This window comes from Rhipicephalus microplus, chromosome X (assembly GCF_043290135.1).
Source record: "Rhipicephalus microplus isolate Deutch F79 chromosome X, USDA_Rmic, whole genome shotgun sequence".
NCBI classification, from domain to species: Eukaryota; Metazoa; Arthropoda; class Arachnida; order Ixodida; family Ixodidae; genus Rhipicephalus; species Rhipicephalus microplus.
The window spans coordinates 320063229-320076603 of record NC_134710.1 but is presented as its reverse complement, the minus strand read 5'-3'; the positions used below and the strand labels follow the sequence as shown (position 1 = coordinate 320076603).

The 13375-nt window shown below is 44.6% G+C and overlaps 1 pseudogene; it reads right to left on the bottom strand.

The window, feature by feature from the left end:
• Positions 1-13114, bottom strand: part of LOC142776250 (dihydrofolate reductase-like) — a 28284-nt pseudogene extending 15170 nt beyond the window's left edge.
• Between the last annotated feature and the right edge of the window lie 261 nt (positions 13115-13375).

Sequence of the window (13375 nt, the reverse complement as noted above, 5' to 3'; positions counted from 1 at the left end):
CCGCTAGGATCGCCCCTGTTAGCGTGAAGGCTTCGCCGGCGGCCGGCGACGCTTGCGGGCCGGCTGTTTCTCCGTCGGCAATGCGCCTAATTTCATCTGCTCTTCATTTCCACCTGTAAAAACGCGACCTGTAAAAACGCGAGCGACGCGAGCGAAGTGTGCGTGTTTTTGATTCAGTTGACGCTTAGCTTAGCTGTGAAATAGAGGCAAGGCCATGCGTGTTACTGAGTCGTATATGTTGCAGCGTTCGTTTGTTGCGGTAGTCACGGCCGCTACGTTCTCGCTTTGAGAAGGAGGACATCTGGCGTTTTCGATAATTGAGTAGTCTTTGCAGTTTCCTTCATTTGAGTTAACTAGCACCAGATTTAAATCGGTATATAGAGCCCTGGGCGACATGCTGCGCTTAGCAAATAGGTGTGCAAACGTACAGCACGTTGGGTTAGCGCTGTGTCTGCGCGATTTTATAGCACGCTAATAATGTACAAAAATAACCTAGGTTTGGAAAGTGAGCATCAACATGATGAAGATGAAGAAAAACGCTCACGAAATGGAAGCAGCATAATGAGCGCGCGTAGGAGTAAATGCTACACACTTGAGCGACTTTCCCGGCTGTCAACATAGGTATAGGGTGTCAACAGAAAAACTCGTATGGTCAGTGTCTGACACACTCGTCCCACCAAAACGACAAGTTAATTGATTACTTGGTTATGAGGTTTAACGCGCTGACGCTATGCAGGCAATCGGGCGCGCGCCGTAGTGTAGCCAGAGTCCTTCAAGCATTGAAGGACTCTGGTGTAGCTCTCCGGAATAATTTTAACCACCCAGGTATCTTTAACATGCGCGGGAATCTCTAAAACACAGGCATTTTCTCTTTTCGCCTCCATCAGAAAAGCGGCTGGGAACCCGCGTCCTTGGGCTCATCATCATCAGCACAGCGCCCTAGCCCCTGAGCCACCGCGGCGGGGACACTAAAAAAAATTAAAAAAGAAAGACAGGCAAAGCTAGCCATGCTCCGCTTTGCAAATTCAAAATACCTGATTGGATAATCAAAATGTCGCCGCCGTGGATTTTGGTTCCGCCACACAGATGACAGTAACCTGACTGGCCACTTGCTGATCGTCACAGGCAGCTGCCAAGCGCATGCAAATGACTAGAAAACGCGCCGCGGCTGTGGTGCAAGTGTTTATTCATACAAGTTTACGGCAATAGCATGGCGGATAAAGGAAATAAACAACGTCACACAAGCAACTAGGAACACAAATGTGCAAGTGTTTTTTATCACTAGCAAACACAAAACACAACAGTTGGGCTTTACATAGCATGACAAACAGAACATCTGCTACCCATGGGGCTTGTTGCCACCATTTGCTGGGCAGTTTGCTCGCCGCGTCGCTCGTGTCAGCTTGTTTTTTTCCCTGGTGTAAAAGTGCAGGCGGCACCTCAAGAAAAAATGAACAACCTCTGCTGTGGTACCCACATAGTGCAACCTACAGCCCACACCAGCAGAAGCAATGCGGCTGTCGAGCAAAACTTGGTCAACAATGTTCGCATACACATCGGCACATGCAACTGTGTCCACAGTCAGTTCTTCAACATGTCCTTCCACAATACGCAACAGGCTGAGAAGCTGGGATGAGGGCACTTGCAGGAATCCTCTTGACTTCTTCTGGATTAGGTCAGTTGGCTCTCGTGTCTGGCTCTTGAGTGTTCCCACGCAGTCAGTGCAGCTTATCGTTGAAAACTTCTTTACCACGTAACCGGCAAGATAATCAAGAATGCACTCTTTGGTGGAGAGCGTAACGTCAGGCACGGATGCATTGTTCACTGCCTCTCCCGGCTCCTCAAGAACGTCATCAAAGAGGACCGCCAACATGTCAATCTGCAAAATACATTCCAAGTTTCAAATCTTTCAATGTATAAGTTGAGATTCGTAAAGGCAAAAACACATTATGTTTCATTTGGTTATTTGGTCATTTGTGTAGTGAAACTGCTCCTGAAAAAAAAGAAACTAGAGCTAATAAATAAAAGCAAGGGGCACGTTACCTGACTGGAGGCAGGTTTTCACTTGTCAAAGAGGCCCTGGAGCTTGAGCAACAGCTGGGGTTCATCTCCCTCGACCGAGGCCCGTTTTGGCGGCCGAACTAGGTTGTTTACAGAGAGCATCCGATAGATGAACAAAAAATGTTGCACAGTCGGCTGCCCTCCGTCACCAGCAACATGCCTGACGATGCCGAAAAACCTCTAGAAAGAAAAAACCAATTTATCGCAACAATGAGAAATTCATAGCACATTTATACACATAAAAATCATCATGTTTACCTCTAGAGGATCTTGTCCGAAGTTCCCAACGACAACGTAACGAAACCCAGACAACAGCAAGCTCTCGATGAGTGCAACTGAGCTATGCAGTGTCAGTCTGAGGGCTCCACATGTCTGCTTACTCAGAAAGCAGACTTGCCTCTGGGTCGGTAATGTCTTGATGTATTTCTCCCAGTTGTCCAGCCATGCAATGCTGTCCTTCAACACCTGGAATAAAATTATGCTTCATCTATAGTACACGAAAAACACTTCATAACACATGTAATAATCTCACAGCAATGTGTTGTGCTTCGTTGAATCGAACATGGTCTGGCCTCCGAGAGTTCAGGCAGTCGAACAGCTTGTTCAATGTTCTTGTGAATTGCGATGTTGCAGCCGACCCATGGAGCTTCTTGCAGTCTTCCTGCTCGCTATAAAACTCCATGGCCGAAGCAGTACTCTCACTGAACAGCTGTAAAATGTGTGGAAAAAAAGGATTTTAAGTTTACTTCCCAAAACGTGTGAGCAGATGTTTTTGAAATACACTTTGCACTGAACATAGCTGCGTGCATGACTTGCCTGGACAGCCAACTTCACGCTCATCTTTTGGAACGCATTGGGGAAAATATGGGCTTTCGTTAACTTCGGTACAGCCCGGAGTCCAGCCTGTTCTTCTTCATAGTCCAGTAAGTCCTTGTAGTGACAGTGGAACACCTCCTGTCCTTGAGGGAGCTGCAACATAAAGACAAGTGACAAATTTTTTTTTTAAACTGAATAGTTTATGCACAGGTCAAGGCATTCACATGCAACTTTTTTTTACTTACCAAAAACTTGCCCACTTTGAGCAAGTTGTTTCTGATGCACTTAAATATGTGCGGTGGATCAATTACAACGTGGACTTGCTTTGAGGGCTCACACGGGTGTTCAAAACACGTTTGAAGCTTGTGCATGTCCCCGTTGACACCTTGAGAGAAAAACAGTTTAATAGTACACTTGTTTTTCTACTACATCACTAACCACAGCTAAATAAAATTTGAAAAGACGTACCCAGAGATCTCAAGGCTGATTGGTTTGATGTGGAGTTGTCGCAGGTCACTGCGTCAACAACAACACCAGCGTTTGTAAGGTGAACAATGCACTGCAAAAGGAGCTTCGCCACGATTGATCCTGGGGCAGCACCAGAAGCACAAAATGTGCCCACAGTTTGTGACCAACCTCCCAGAAAAGGCCGAAACAGAAAGACCAGCACATGGTCGCGTGTGTTCGGCGAAATCCACCTTGCCCAGCAGTGCCATGTCTGACTCGCGAATGTGGACGCTTTTTCTGACGCTCATTTCATTGAACATGAGCACTCCTGGAAAGTTTTGGGTAGGTTAACATCTTGTCTCAATTGCGCTGCTGAATATAATACAATTATAAAAATGAGTACTGCTTCTTACCTCGACGCTCTCTTTCTGGAACTGCTTCTAACTTTTCACACAGAACCGTGAACCAAGTGCTGTCGAAGCCAAAATCAGCTTTCAGATTTCTGAGGTAGCCATAGAGGGTGGGTGCGGGGATTTGGAAGGGGCAAAAATTCATTTTCATGAAGAAAAGTGTAGACTGCTGTGGACTTTATCTTTAGCAGCAAGCAGTCATAAATCCACTCTTTTTTGTACCTGGAGAGAATGAATTGCAAATTTGTTTTCCACAATGAGCGTGTTGGAAACTATTCATGCAAAGCAAAAAATAATGAGAATGGTGTTATAAAAACTGAAGAAAGTATATTTGCCCAAACAAACCTGCAATTTTTCCCGAAATTAGAAATAACACTACACAAAACGGCCAAACCAATGTCTGCCGTAATAGCATATTGTTTTGCGGTACAACAGATACAAATACATGATGAATAAATGAAGGCTACACCTTGAGATAACATTTTCAAACGCAAAAGGGGCAATCCAATAGCAATGTTACGTGTGTGATGGGGTATTTGGAACTTACCGCGCAGCTGTTGCAGACTTCGCGTTGGCTTTCATGAGCCAGTGGTCAAAAATGAGCTTCTCGCGAGCCGAAAGCTTCTGAACGTCTTGGTGCGATCTTCTGCTCCTATTCGCTTGCACTGTCAATTTCGCAATCTTCACTTGGCACAAACGAAGTTGCTGCTTAGTGCTTCGAAGCTGGTCTTTAACTGCGTGTAGCTCTGAGATGGAGCAGACATTTCCCTCTGTCTGGCATGCCATCTCTGTGCAGCTTCCAGTGCTTATCACTCCACCTGTCAAACAAAGAAATATGGATCAATATAATGCGACATCACGCAGCACACAGGCAATACAGGCTCTCAACATAGTGAAAAGAGAAAACAAGGCAACGCGAATGGAGGCTTACCATCATCTCCGGCTGCTTCAGGATCGCAGGGCTCTCTGCTGGAGCTCACAGAAGCTGCAGTGCCATCGTTGTTCGGCGACGAAACGCGACGACGTTTTGCAGGCGGATTTTCTCGCTGTGAGCGCGACCGTGGCTTAGGCTTCGTAAGATACGCCGGCAGGTTTTCAAATATCCGGGGTATGGCACCGACGCGGAGCTTAGGCTTCTCGCGCTGCAGAAGCACAGATTGTCCACTTATTCTGAACTCATCGGCTCGAATAATGTCCGTGGTGTCGAAATGTTTCTCGCACACACGAACGGCCTTCGACTCGAAGTTGAAAGCGCCCGTCTCCTGTCGTGGAATGGCTCGCTTCCACCTGTCGCGTTGTTCGCGGTCGCTTGGGAGGCAGAACAGCGAAGCTTTTTCTGTACAACTCCGATAGCCAGAGCGGCAACCAGGTACGCAGCACGTCAGAGGCATGGTAGTTCACATAGTTTGCCGTCCGTGATGAGTGTAGACAGCTATACCACACAACAAACAAACCAGTAAGCTCGCGCTCCAACGCACTGCAAACGCTGCAAATGCGGCGGCCGCTGTCCAAGCCGCCTTCACCAGACTCGTAGCGCCACCGCGCGGGAGCTTTGATCCCCATATGAAGCTCTCCCATAGCGTTACGGAGAAGTTTCGTGACCAGAAAAGTATTGAAGGACTCTGGCGTGACTCATCACTCTTGACAGGAAAGTGATCAGCGCTGAGCTCTCAAGTAAGGAAGTGCAAGCAAGATGAGGATTATTGCTGTGAGACAAAAAGACACCCATTTTGTTATATCTTTTTAGTGTTCTTGAGTATGTCAAGAACCAGCAGAGTTTAAGGGGTTTGTCACATGCCTAAAGCACTTTCTTAGCTTGTACCGATGAGCGTGATTGCTAATACACTGGGAGAGACGGCACAAGGGAAAGAAGCCAAGTCAGCACACTCTGTGACTCAGAGCGCGCATGTGATAAAATGCGATCGCATTCTCCCGTTGCAATTCCTGGGAGTGCTAGCGTCGCTACTGTGCAATGTTGGCAGACTATGGTTCAAGAAAACTTATGGCACACTGCAACGCAAGAATACGCAACCAAATGAAGGAACGCAAACAACGATGACATTTAGTGATTGTTGTCATTTGTTCCTCTCGTGTCTTGCTTATTTTTGCAATGTAGTGTTCCGTATGTGCCAACAAGCCCGACTCGCCATTTTATTGGACCGCGGAACCGGCATAGGGCCAGTGCCAAAAAGCGCGTCTGATTCGAACAGCGTTCTAGATTTATGTTGGCTATTGGCCAATGTCATGCCATCTGTTGTTCGACGTGGAACAGGTGAGTTGCCAGCTTTGAAGAGTCAGCTTGGGCCTCAGTACGAAAAGAAGGTGCTTGACAAAGTATCAACTTTGCGCTGCGCTTCTAAGCTCTCCTTGCCACACACAACTGCAAGATTTGGCTGAGCTATTCATAGAAGTGTCAGCGTGCCGAAAGATGTTTTCTCATAAAGTTACGTGGGTAGTTCATCACCCCTATAAAGAGATTTTATTCCGTCGGTCAACATGAAACGACGTGGCTTTGCTCTGTCGCATGTAATTCGGTTCTCGAAGTTTTGATCGGAGTGGTTCTGTGTTTTCTGACTGCTTGGTTAACAGGTAAAGACAAAAAAGCTTCCGCAAGATCCCCAAGCGGGTGCTAAAGAGCGGGAAATGTTCAGACACGAAACTATTTCATTACCTAATGTGCCAATACCCACTTATTGTCGTACTAGAGCATCAAGTCGAGCTGGCAGATGGTCATCTTGAAAGAGGCTGTCTGTGTTTCTAGCACAGTAAACAAACTTTTTTCAGTATGAACTACATATGGTCACCTTTTGTTTTAACTTGTACATTTCAAAGACTCGCTAGTTTATTTTTACGTAAGCTTTGCCAGAAGAGTTTACAAGACAGGCAATCAACAACATAATTCATGATTATGGATAAACAAGGAACCGCATGGCTCAAAACTGGTCTTCTGACAAACAATAATTTAACCCTTTAAGACGCCATCTATGAAGGACTGTTTGTAAATGTGTCAAATTTCAACGTTACTGCAAGGCACTCAGTGTGCTATTACGGCAAGAATGAGATAATTCTCAAATTTAGGGGTATAACTCATCCTAATTAACTTTTAATTGAATATCTCTTTACCCTAAAGTCATAGATACATGAAACAAGCTCCCAAGCAAGGAATTTAGTACAAATTTATTTTCTGCTATGTTCATTCTGAGCTCAGAAAAATTCTTCTTTTCACATTGCTCGCAGGAAGTGGCACGTCACACAACTCGTCGAACGTGGTAGTCCTTTCAGAAAAGTCATCATATGTATCAGTATACTGCAAAATGAGGTTAGATAAAGACTAATTTTTATGCAGGAGGTTCAATTCAATCAAAGTATAATATATCTTGCTCTTTCCTAGCATCTACTTGATGCAAATAGTGAAGACGAGTAATGTACTCAATTGTGTACGTAGCGTCGCAAAGGGTTAATGCAACTGGTTGTGCTTTAAGAAACTGGTAACGCTAACGAAAAGCAGTCACACAGCACTTGCCTTTCCGGCATCGACAAGATTCTGCAAAATCTGCACAGCGTCTAGAAAGCTTTGCGCCACGTGGTGTCCCTCTGGAATCTCGGTCAGTGTCTTGCTCACCACAACATTTATCCTGTCATAAACAAGTGTAACATGTTGAGACATCAACCTGGTGCAAATCTAAAAATGTGCCGAAACTATTGAGCAGCTTCATATGAAGCGGTTGATACCTTGCCTAAAAAAATCGGAATGGACTCATTGCTTAAAGGGTCACTGAAGACAAATACCCATTTACTTCGGAGTGAAAAGCCAACACTTGAGAACACAAATGTTATGCACAGCAGGCTTTTGGTAATCAAGAAATTAGAGGTCCCCCGACATCAAACTTGGAAACTCGAGATTCTTGCATTGTTTGAGAGCCCTGCGTGCAGGGGCACTTCTGACCGATTAATAGTGACGAACATTGCCTATGAGATAGTTTTATTTAGTTTTGAATAATAGCGCTCATCTGAGTTATCCGCGCCAATTGACAACTTCTCTGGTTTGATGAAGACGGAGGCTTCTTAAGATATTCCACGAGTAAGGCGAGCATTGTCGACATCGGAGGACACTTGCAGGGCGCGCACAATAGTTCAACTGGCACCCGACAAGGACTATTGTTCATCACCCCTCTTGCTCTGTTGTCAAGCTACTCTTGAGGTGGTTTTGGCTGCTTAAGCAAGGAATGCTTTTTTTTTTTTTACGGAGGGGAGATGCTCAAAGCGCCTACATAGTTTCGTTCCTAACTGCACTTGGGTCCCCCCTAATTTAAAAATGGTGTGTTCATTGTCACCGAAGCCAGAGCACACGTAATCTCAGGTGCTCCCCTGCTGTGGGGCGCTAGTTTCTAATGAAAATCGCACGGGCTTTTCAAACTGATGCACGACCATTCTAAATTAGCGAGTCTGGCATTAGTTATACGAGGCGTCAGAGCAGAAATCGCCAAACTGCAGAACGCATGCGGCCCACATGGCAGTATATTGCGACCCCTGGCACAACATACGTACCTACCTCCCCCCCTCCCCAATTACTTACTAGCTGAAGGTGGACTTGACATTTTTTACCTGAAATGATGTTTACACTTGTAACCTATGTTTGTAAATTGCAATTTTGTCACATACCAGCAGAAAATAAGCGTAATTGCTATTCAAGTTTTGTACATTATCGCTAATATTCCGACTTTTTTTCTTCTTGTTGTCGACTCCCCTCCCTCTACTCCCCTCGGTCTGCTACCCTTCGCCTGAAAAGACTGCCGACCCCTGCGTTAGAGCATTTACAATTCGATTTCAGTATTAGCGGACACAAAGCTATGAATTGCTGTAAAAAAGTTGTGCGTAAAATGTTCGCTGTGGGGTGTCTTCAAAACCACTTGTGGAATATTCATGTACTATCGACTGATAGCGTAGAAGGGTCTCGGTAAAATTATGCGCTATTGTTTCTACTATTTACGAAAAAAAGCAGCGCTACATTGGATTAGAAGATGAATTAAAATGCAGCACACATACTTCAGTTTGATTATTAGAAAATAGAAAGGAACCTTTCGACAATAATTTTAAGGATGATGCAAGTTTCCTTTTTTATGATGCAAGTTTCCTTTTTTGCCCGGCTGTGCTCTGCTGCGTGACAGTGCTAGCTGCCGGGTAGTAAATTGGACAGGATGTGGCGAATGCCACGTTAAAAGGCTAGTTTTCATTGCGTGCACCTCAAACTGTGATAACGATATGCAGGTCACTAAAATGCAATTTTCTTTCAAACTAAGCAATTCCTTGGCAAGAAAATTTCAACAATCACCGTCAACTTAGTATTTTTCTTGAGTGTTCATTTAACTAAGTTAACTGAACTAAAGATGATGAGTGGGGAATGACCGTGCCTGGTCAACAATCTTAGTAAGAAGTAATCCTAGAGAATATGAAAATCGTCTTGGCGCTGCATAGAGCAAAATACGTACTTAAAATATGGCATTAGTTTACAGTGTGTAAGCTGTTGAAACACAGCCTAGCTTCTTTAACCGGATACTTATTTTGTGATGTCACACTGTGATTTTGTGTTAGAACACTAATGGTAACGAGTATTCAGCCGTACAATGTCGTACTATTAGTGCGGTAGCTGGTTATCACAATTGTAAGTACACAACGGCTTTCGTACAAGCACTGCATTTACAGTTGTAACTGTGTACTCCTACATTTCGTCATTTGTTACAGCAGGCATGCACGGTACTGCCATAACTACCTAGCACAAGCACTACAATGCTGTGCCATGGGGCTATTACAGCAGGCTTCTCCTTACCTGTAGACTTGGTAGCTGTACCAGAAGCCTCGGCTACTACCATGACTACTACTGGCACCGTGTGCTATAGCTATCCTTTGCAAGAACTCAAACTGCTTCTGACAACACCAACAGCTCATTACTAAAGCTTTAACACGTATAGTTCATAATTAATGTTGAAGTCCCATTTTCAGATTCGAAGTATCACAGTTATATCCTTTGCATAAGCTGAAGACGACAGCCAATCATGCCCAAGAGATTCCATTATGAAATAAAGTTCCCCATGTAGCTCCCAGTTAACTTACTTTGTACAAGACGTACACCTACTTCCCCCAATAGCTAATTGCAGTAGCTAATTAGCAAGAATAGATGCTAGTGCAGCTAATTAATGCCAATAGCACATGGTCATATTCGAAACATCATGATTGGTTTATTTATGCAAGCTGAAGATGACAGCCAATCATGCTCAAGACATGAGTATTTAATTGAAAGTACACCGTACAACTCGCAATTGATGTACACCACATTGTACAAAAACCACGCTCACTTCCAAAGATGGCAACCGCTAGTTGGTCACAGCTAATTAACACAAAGTTGACCATGTAGCTAAATAATGCCAACGTTGCATGAACACACCCGAAAGATTGCAGTTGGCCCTCCCGGCGCAAGCTGAAGATGACAGCCAATCATTATCACGGTATTCTATCTCGACTCAAAGTGCAATATGGGACACTCGTTTAATTTACAACCAATAGGAAAACTACAACTGTTTCCCACAATGCCAATTGCTAGTTCCTGTGGCTCTAAGACATATAGTTACTAGTGCAGATTTTGCAGCTAGTTAATGCCAGAGTAGCTGAAGATGTCAGCCAATCAAATTCAAGAAATTAGATTTTCACTAAAAGTGCACCGTCTGTCTCCCAGTTAATTTATGATTATTAACATGCCTGCCTTTCCTTTTTCTCTCGTTTTCCTTCCTTCCTTATACAAGAACTGCGTCTGCTTCCGACTGCCGCAAGGGCTACTTGTTACTACAGCTAATCAACACAAATAGTTTGCCAGTGAAGCCAATTAATACCAAAGTCACATGGCCTCATTAGAAAAATGGACTAGCAAGTGCGAAATGATTTCAGACATAGTGCAAACAAAAGAACACCAGACACGGTGAAGACGACAGCGCAGCGTCCAGTTTGCTGCCTTCACCTTTTTTGTTCTTTTATTTCTTTGCGCTAATTAGTCATGTCTGAAGGCAAAAGATTGCGATTGGCTCCTCTGTGCTAGCTGCAGACGACGGCCAATCACGTAGAAAGTATTTGATACTGCACTGTGCGACTCCCTAAATATGCTAGCTTCCGTGCAACTGGATCGAGCCCTGATCAAGCGGCGAAGGATGGATAAATTGATTGATATGGCTGTACCCTTTAGAATGGGCGCTGGCTAACGCCACCTAGCCGTAATACTAGTGAACCAACAACTAGATTTATCTTTTTTTCTGTTAAATAGTGAAGTTGAGGACTGGTACTTTACAGTGAAGGATTTAATTTTCACTCGTGCCTTGATTTTAGCCACCAATCAGATAAGCTCCTTCTAGTTTTTTCTACCCACTTAAAGCCTATTCTGCCTTCGTTGTCCTTAAACACCAGTACTTTGAAAAACTTTGTGCCATCGTCCTGAACTATAGGGTGAAGCTCTTTACAGAACATTATTGGGTGTTTGGCAGTTTCCTCCTCCCCTCCACACGCACTGCATACCGTGTATACCTCTTCGTATTTGGCTCGATAAATCTTGGTTCACAATATTCTCATCCTGGCCTCAAAGAGTAGAGAATTACCCCAAGCCCGAGTACTATGATAAATCCTTTCCTTGGCGATTTCCTGCCTAACAGTTCGATAGATCTCTAGTGCGGACTTCTTAATCATGCTATTCTCCACATACAGGTCTCCGTTTCCTTCGCCTTCTTCTTAAGTGATAGTTCTTTTTGGTTTGGCCCCCTGCTCTTTTATAAGTACTTACCCATCAATTTTCTGGTTCGCTTCCTCCATTTTGTATTGTGATTACTCATGTACAAGTAGCTGAAAACCTTTCTAGCCCAATGCTCCGCCCCTATTTCTTTCAATTGCTTCTCAAATTTGATCTTGCTGCTAGCTTCCCTGCCCTCAAACGATGTCCATCCCATATCACCTTTGTACTACGTGATTTGGTGTATTCCTGTGAGCTCCTAAAGCAAGCCTACCTATTCCACATTGCTTAATTTCTAATCTTCCTTGAACCTCTGATCTCATGCACAAGACTGCACTGCCGAAAGTCAGACCAGGAACCATGACCCTTTTCTATATTCCTCTCACAACATCATACCTACTGCAATTCCACAGTGCCCTATTTTTCATCACCGCTGCATTCCTGCTACCTTTAGACCTTACGTATATTTCGTGTTACCATAGGTACTCGATCCCATTGCTTATCCGCAGACCCAGATATTTGTATTTATCTGTTATTTCTAGTGTGACCTCCTGTATCCTAAGCTCACTACCTTCATTATCATAAAAAATCATGACTGCTGATTTCTCCTTACTGAATCTGAAATGTAACCTATCTCCTTCACTGCTGCAGATGTCCATCAATCACTGCAAATCTTCCTTGTCGTTGCCGATTAGCACTATGTCATCTGCATACATCAATGCTGGTAGTGCTTGTTCAATGAGTTTTCCTTGATTGATGAAAGGGAGTTGAAGCTAAGTCCACTCCTCTCTAATTTGGCCTCTAATCCTAGTACGTACATCACAAATAACAATGGTGACAGAGGACACCCATGCCTAAGCCCCCGTTTTATCTCTGTGGGTTTGCATACCTGTTTTTTTTTTCATTTTATAACTACTTTGTTGCTTTTATAGATATCTTTTAAAAGATTAGTGACTCCATATTCCACACCTAGTGTGTCCAGTATTCCCCACAAGTCCTCTTGAACCACCCTATCATACGCTCCATTGATATCCAAAAAATGCTAGCCACAGGGACCTGTGTTCTTTTTCTGCTCTTTCGATGCACTGCGTCAGTGAAAACATATTGTCTTCCTACCTCCTGTGTTTCCGAAACACATTATGGAGTTACCCCAGCCCCCCTCATCTGGGTTGTCCTCATTGACGCTACCTGTCGCTCAGGGGCCGGAACTTCGGCGGCAGTGATTCCCACGTGAGCCGGCCCATGACGACGGCGTTCTGCTTTCCCTCCGCCACCTCCTTCGTGAGTCGCGAGAAGTAGGCTAGTTCTTTTTGAGACGCCACGATAGGCTGTTGTTGACACCGATCCCACGGTTGCGGCACATGGCGACGATGGCGAAGCACGACACCACGTCCTTCGCACTGCTTGGACACATTTTACGGGACGCTGACTTCCGGCACACTCTGTTTAGAATGGCGCGCTTTGGGCGACTCTTCCGCGACCTTCACCTTCCGCCGTAGACAGTTATCTCGAGCTGTCATAAGCGACCGCACGCAACAGGACGTGCACTTTAAACCGAGAGACAGTTTATGGCGGTAAAAGCGATACAAAAAGCGCGTGATAACGTCAAACATTCAAAGCCACCAGCGGCACCCTTTTTATCATTTACTTCTGACTTTATTTTTGTGCATACAAACTGACGGCTGCAGTTCTCACATGCAGTAATTTACGATGCCGTAATGAATGAGTTTCCGCAACACAGAAACAGTAATGGTAATGGTGACGCAGGAACGTTTACCTCTCGGAGGCCCTGCTAGCCCATCGCACGCGTGTTATTAGAGACACGTATTAAGGCGTTATGGCCGCGGCCATAAGGTTTTGTTATCGTTAAAACAAC